This window comes from Dendrobium catenatum, unplaced genomic scaffold (assembly GCF_001605985.2).
Source record: "Dendrobium catenatum unplaced genomic scaffold, ASM160598v2 fragScaff_scaffold_432, whole genome shotgun sequence".
NCBI lineage: Eukaryota > Viridiplantae > Streptophyta > Magnoliopsida > Asparagales > Orchidaceae > Dendrobium > Dendrobium catenatum.
In genome coordinates this window covers 428172-434498 of record NW_021318894.1, presented here as the reverse complement: position 1 = coordinate 434498, position 6327 = coordinate 428172, and positions in this window count along the sequence as shown.

Sequence of the window (6327 nt, the reverse complement as noted above, 5' to 3'; positions counted from 1 at the left end):
TAATTAACTCTAAAGACATTGATAATTATAATTTATTATTTGAAAAGTAATTACTTAAGAATGAAAATTAAAATGATAGAAATAATCCAAAATAGTCTTGATGCATATCTTGTAATAGCTGACCATATTTTTCAATAAAATAGAAATTTAACTGCATGCTGATTCTGAGAGAAAATCCCAATGAAAAGCCAAATAAAATAGTAAAACAAGAAAAACAAAGGATTTTATTATTACTATCCTTTATATGCAGATCCTTCATAATATTTCTAACTTCTTAGAATTTTTTCCCAGTTTTCCATTAATGATCCTGAAGAAAAGCCGTGCTAAATCACGAAAGCGAAAGTAGCTCAAGCATAAGCTCGTTTACTTATGTTTTCTCATATGAATCTCTTGTCTCCAGCTATTGGCCGTTTCCGTACCAACTCAAGATATGCTTATTGGACTCTATGTATTAACGATCGGGAATCCCCGAGGTCTTTGTGCAAATAGGTATAATCAATAGAATTCTAATTGCAGAAACTAGAAAAGAAAACAATTTACAAGAATGACTTTCAGTATACAAAAGAGCCGTATTAGTGACGACAGCACACCCGATTGTTGGGTGGTACAAACCAATGATATTAAACGGAAGAACTCCTTTAAAGGTATAATATAAATATTTCCTGAGGAAAATCGAGTTCTAATATAATCATCCATAATAAAAGTATAGATATTTTTTACTATCAACTTGCCATCATCAGATCTCTCTAAATCAATATCTTCCTCCATACAATTTTAAGTATTGTAATCCATGAATACAACTCAACAAGTGAACTAAAACGGGTAATCCGGCCATTATCCAACCATCAAAGTGGATTACATTTAATTGGACAATAGTTCCAACCAAAATCAGGAAGATGCACTGTAACCTTCAATCCAAGCATCTTCACAAAAAAAGTTTCTAAGTCAAATCTGACCAAAAATCAATTTAGGTCGGAAGTGAAACAGTATGGTGAAGTAATCGAAAACGAAACGCCTGCATGTAGTAGTTTTTGAAACGTTGTGGCAGGGATGAAGTCAGTCGGAAGCAAAATGCTTGGCTGTGGTAGTTTTCGAAAGTTGTGGCAGGGATGAAGTCGATCGGAAGCGAAACGCCTATGTTTGGTAGCTTTCGAAACGTTGTGGCGGGGATGAAGTAACGCGCGGCTGGCAGAAGGCATTAGGCTAGGATTTATGTACCTGTGCGGTAATGTGAAAAGGAATGGTTCGGTTGTGAAATTAAAAGCATGCCCGGTTCGGATTTTTATATGAATCGAAAAACTAAGATATGAATAGTTCTAAATGAAGGAATTAAGAATATGAATAGGTCCAAATGAAGGCTGTAGATTTATTTGAACTTAGTAAATGGACGACCAGGATCTGCTATGGGTGGAATCCCAAGCCACATTTATATAGCAGTATAGATTTTAAAATTTTAATAAACACATAAAAAATAATTTAACAAAACAATATTATGTAATACCTCCATCATATAGAACATTGTTTCTAATACTGCATTTTCTCCAAGAACATTGACCAACCAAACCAGCCCTGGAAAAAGGTAAAAAAAGCCACTTTCTACCTCTAACACCTCACTTCAGAAATGAAGAAGGCGATTTTACCCCCAGCATTTTCACAAATCCAAGGCACGAGCGACCTTCTCAAGCGCGCAATTCATCTTCTTCTTCGTGAAGCTGAAGCTGAAGCTGCCCATTGGAAAACAACAAAATAATTCAAATTAGTCCTCTCTATGCTCGTTTCACTTTCAACTTCTTTGCAGCAGATTTCTTGACCTTAGCACCAGAAGCATCCTTCTTCTTCTTCACCTAGGCAGCAGAAGCATAATTCTTCGCAAGTTCATGGCGGATGCCACGATGGTCTGTGTAAATCGTTTCCTATAAGAGGGTAGTTTTGTCTTTTATGATGAGAACAGTAGATCTTAAGGTTTGCGTAAGCATTCAAAAAAGGGATATCTAACCAATTAAACAAGTATCAGTTACGTAAATAAATTTTTTTAGAACTCCGTTTCTTGGATAACTGCTCCTTTACCTCATGCAAAAGAAGTGCAGGAACCAAACGAGCCCTAAGGCTGTTTTAAAATTTTTATTATGAGATGGTGTTATGCCTATAATAACGATTATTAAGAGGCTTGCTTATAAAATTTGTCCGATTTATAAATATTCCGATGATTTTTAATAAAGAAAAATATCAAAATGGTCCATCAACTCTTTGTGACTAATCAAAATGATTCTCAACTTTTTTGAGAGATCAATTTGGTCTCCCAACTCTTTAAAAATGAGTTTTTTGTTATACTAACTGTTGCGTCCTGAAAAATTCGTGGCGGTAGAGAAATATAAAATGTAATGTCATAGATTTGTACGAAGATCCAGAACACAAGCAAAAAAATGAGAGGGTGTAACGTTCATAAGAGACACCAGAGTTTTTACGTGGAAACCCCTGAAAGGGGGAAAAACCACGGGGCCTGACACAGTTTGAATGAATCCATTAGTGTTTGCAGTCTATTACAAATGAAGCCCTTCCTTAAGAGGAAGGTCTTGGCTCGATGCATGTGGCAACTATACATTATACATAGTATATTGCACAGTGGGAGTTGGAAGAATCAATGTTGACATGTTTATTTGGGGCGGAAAAATCATAGTCGGCGAGTGACATAGGTCAGAAGAACTGTAGTATGGTGACAAAGGTCGGAAGGATCGTAGTCAGCACGCGACGGGGGTCGCAAGGACCATTGTCAGCAGACGACGGAGGTCAGAAGGACTGTAGTCGGCGGGCAACACAGGTCGGGAGAATCGTAGTCGGCGAGCGACGAAGGTCGGGAGGATCGTAGTCGGCAGGCGACAGAGGTCCGAAGGATAGTAGTCGGCAGGCGACGCAGGTTGAGAGAGCCGTAGTCGGCGGGCGATGAAGGTCGGGAGGACCATAGTCGGTGGGCGACGAAGGTCGGGAGGACCATTGTAGTCGGCAGGGAGTGTACTCGGCAGGCGACGGAGGTCCAAAGGATCATAGTCGGCAGACGACAGAGGTCAGAAGGACCGTAGTAGGTGGGCAACGAAGGTCGGGAGGACTGTTGTAAGAGGACGGCGGGGACGGCGGAGGTCGAAAGGATTGTAGTTAGCATGCGACAGAGGTCAGGATGACTGTAATCAGATGACATTGATTGGGAGGAATGTAGTTGGCGGACTAGCAAAAATTTTGCGGTGTTCGGCGGATTGTCAGATGTTCGTCGGTGCCCGGAAAGAACTCTGGATGATGTCAAGAAGAATTCCAGTGATGATTGGCTGATGAACAGAAGTCCGACAATGATCGGCGGACTGGTGGAAGTCCGATGGTGGTCGGCGAATTGGTGGAAGTCCGGCGGCAGTCGGCGAACTGGTAGAAGTCCGTCGGTGGTTGGGAAGAAGTTTGACGGTGGTTGGAGGAACTCCAGCTGTGGTCGGGATGAACTCCGGTGGTGATCGGCTGGAACCCCGGCGGTGGTCGGGAAGAACTCGGCGGTGGTAGGCTGGAACCCCGACGGTGGTCGGGAAGAACTCCGGTGGTGGTCGGCTGGAACCCCGACGATGGTCGGGAATAACTCCGGCGGTGGCCGATGGCAAGAGAGCTCCCAAACTCCTCCCTTCCATTCCTTCTTCTCCCTCCCTCTCCATGTGAAGAATGAGGATCTATTTATAGTTTTTCAAGAGTGGCATGACTTGTAAATATGTTGAGGATCAAGGTCAAAATGGGAGTGCATGTTTGAATGGACGACCGATATTGATCCCCTTGATCATGGACCGTTTAATGGTCATTTGAAAGTCTTAATGATATCAGAATTCAGTGATCTTGGGCTCGTTGGATTCTTCTTGTCGAGCCGCTCGATTCGACTATAGGCATGTCACATTTAGAAACCGTTTGATAATTCAAGTTATGTTCTGAACCTTCATATTGCGCTTTGGGTCTTTGATTTGGACTCGTTTGGGCTCGGATTGAGTCGATTTTAGTGTCGTTGGGTTCGTCTTTCTGAGATGCTCAATTCGACTATAAGTTTGCAGAAATTGGAAATCGTATGATCTCTGATTTAATTTTTGAAGCTTATAACTCAATTTTACTTTAAGATTCGTGCCTGATCAAGATAATTTTTTGATGATGTATTACTAACATTAAAATTTTATGTTAATGATATTAAATCAAGGGATATTTTAGTTATTTTTTAATTAAATTATTTATTAAATGTAATTTTCAAGTAATAGTAAAATTATAAAATATATTTTGTTGTGGAGAGTTTATTTATGATTATTGCAGTTTTTTTGTAAAGTTGATTGCGCAGTGAAAATAATTTTGTTAAAAATTGTTATAAAAAGTAGTTACAAATTTGTTTTTAAAAATAGCAAGAAAATAACTACTAAATAGAACTATGATTGCAATAAAAAAATAAAATAGCAAAGAAGTTATTTCAAGCAAGTCCTCAATTATTATATAAATAAATCTAAAAATTTGTTGAGAAATATATAAAGACATAGAAATTCGATGTTCAGTAAAAAGAAGATTTATTGCTAGTGAATTTCTTTTTTTTTTTTAGTTAACTAATCAACTCAAACTAATCAGCTCAAGTTAAACTTAATAAATAAAATAATCAACTTCAAATAAGTTTATTTATTTATTAAATAAGCCGAATATAATGACAACTTCATTACGCTATAATTAAAGATCTAAAGGTTTTGATTTGAGTGGATCTAAATCGAATATATGGAGTATAATTTGAGTAGTAATAGATCTAGTACGGGGAGTGCAACTTCGTGCGATCAAGTCATTAAAAAGAGCATATATTTTAGTTATATCGAATATATTGCTCATAGTAGAATTCAAGTTGTATGGTTGAAGTGGAGGAATGCATCAAATCAGTTGTGCAGGAGCGGAGCCAGGATTTTTTGTATATGGGGATACAATTTATGTATTTTGAAAAAACCCTCAATTTTTTTCATCTGAGCTTGGGACCGGCATTGGTGGTTTTAAATTTTTTTTATACTTGTTAAATAAAAAAATGAATTATATAATTAAAAACTTATAATCAAAATCAAAGGCCCATGATATTCATATTTTTCTCATATTACAATTTCTCCATTTGAGTCTTATATTTTAAAATCATTGTGTAATCACTTCATTATCAATATTATTAAAAATATTTTTTTCAATATAAGTAATTAAGCAATCATTAATTCATCCAAGTGTCTCACCTACATTTGCGCAAATGATTCTTTACTATTTTCAAAGCGGAGAATGTTCGTTCAACTGTTGTTGTAGCAATTTGTAATATCAAAGCAAATTTTATTAGCAAGTCTAATATTTCCGATTTTGTTCAGAAGACCTTGTAATAGATAATATAATGTATTGTTTTCGATTAATTAGATCTTCACATTTTCTATATGCAATGTTATGAGAACTATTAACTTATCCAAATAGACAAAGATATTTGATTTGTGTATTAGTATCATCACAATTTACATCTTGCTCAACTACATAACTTTTTTTTTTTTTTTTTAAAACTCTTTCCCGTATATATAAAAAAAATTTTTTTTGAAGTATCTCTCCATATCTATAATAAAAATATATATAATGATATACAATTAAATATAAAAGAACAAATATATTTGAACAAAATGAGAATGTATTTTTAATGAAGAATAACTTGAATGAAAGATTTGAAATCCTCATCTCGATAATATTTTTAACTATAATTTATTAAATTATCTTCTCTAAACTTTCCCCCTCAAAAGAGATTTGAAGATTTAAAAATTATTAGAAAACATAACTATAACCAATTCTATACTTTAAATGTATATAAATTCTAGTTTGCGAAAACATATGGATCTTTATTTTTTGGGATTTTTACATACATAACACCTAAAACTATTGAAAATACATATCTAACACCTAAACATTAAAATTTACTTCATGCCGTCCCATCCCGTCGCTCTCAACAACCACCTTCACCGTAGTTCCCTCCGGCGGCGGCATCCATCTCACGACTGGTGAGAGCGTTCGGCCTCCCTTCCTCTCCCGATCTTTCTCGCTCGCTCTCTCTCGCTCGATCGACGACTTTCCTTTCCTGTGGGATCGGAAGTTACGATAGCTTGATCGGGACCAACAACTGGAGCTCGCCGGCTGTGAAAGAACTTTCTCCCTTTCGTGCTTCTTCATCCGGCTCCCTCTTGGCGGCTCGACTCTGCTCTTCCGACGACATTCCCTTCCTAAGGGATCGGAAGCTACGACATTCCCTTCCTCTTCTCTGTCTGTGCCGACCCCAAGCCG